Source organism: Haemaphysalis longicornis, unplaced genomic scaffold (assembly GCF_048455015.1).
Source record: "Haemaphysalis longicornis isolate Haplotype H1 unplaced genomic scaffold, Haemaphysalis longicornis Haplotype H1 scaffold_53, whole genome shotgun sequence".
Taxonomy (NCBI): Eukaryota; Metazoa; Arthropoda; class Arachnida; order Ixodida; family Ixodidae; genus Haemaphysalis; species Haemaphysalis longicornis.
The window spans coordinates 1,889,417-1,890,127 of NW_027526389.1; positions in this window are offsets into that span (position 1 = coordinate 1,889,417).

Sequence of the window (711 nt, forward strand, 5' to 3'; positions counted from 1 at the left end):
TGAAGTGCTTTTCGAACATTTGATCTTTAATTTGTTGTGGAAAGACAATAAAATATGAGTATCGAGGTCAAATTGCGACTTTAAAATAAAACCAATGGTCCGGCATACGGTGACACTTGACAAACAAGTCAATTTTAAGGTGAGGGCGCCCTTTATTGCATTCTAGTGTTGGCAAAGTTTGCGACAAATGGCAACATCAACAGATGAACACTTGAAATCTATTTTTGTACGACAAACTAGAGCGGGGAACGTTCAACAGGTTTGACTGGGCGCAATACTTCACTTCAGAAAAACTAGTAGTATCAACTATAAGCAAATGTTACTGCATATGCTGTTAAAAACCAGGATGCCTTTTCCGTATAAATGTAGGACATCGAACTGGAAATGTAAATAAACATTCATACGCGCTGGTCGCCACAGGAAATGTTGAAAATTGTTCACTGTAATTTATCGCGTGGTTCTCCCCTCTCTGCCTGCATTTTCCTGGAGCAGCGGGTGCTGTTTATTCAATTGAGAATTAAACTTGTAGTTAACAATCAAAAGTAAAATCCACTGCCCCTAACCACGGTGATGGCAGAAACACGGAGCTTTCTTGCGCGCCAACATCAAATGGAGAATGCCAAACTAAACCCACTGAGTCAAAGTTAAAGCGTCAACGGTAAAAGTGCAAACGCCTGAGAGTCGAAGTCCTATCCCAATGATCAAAGTTCA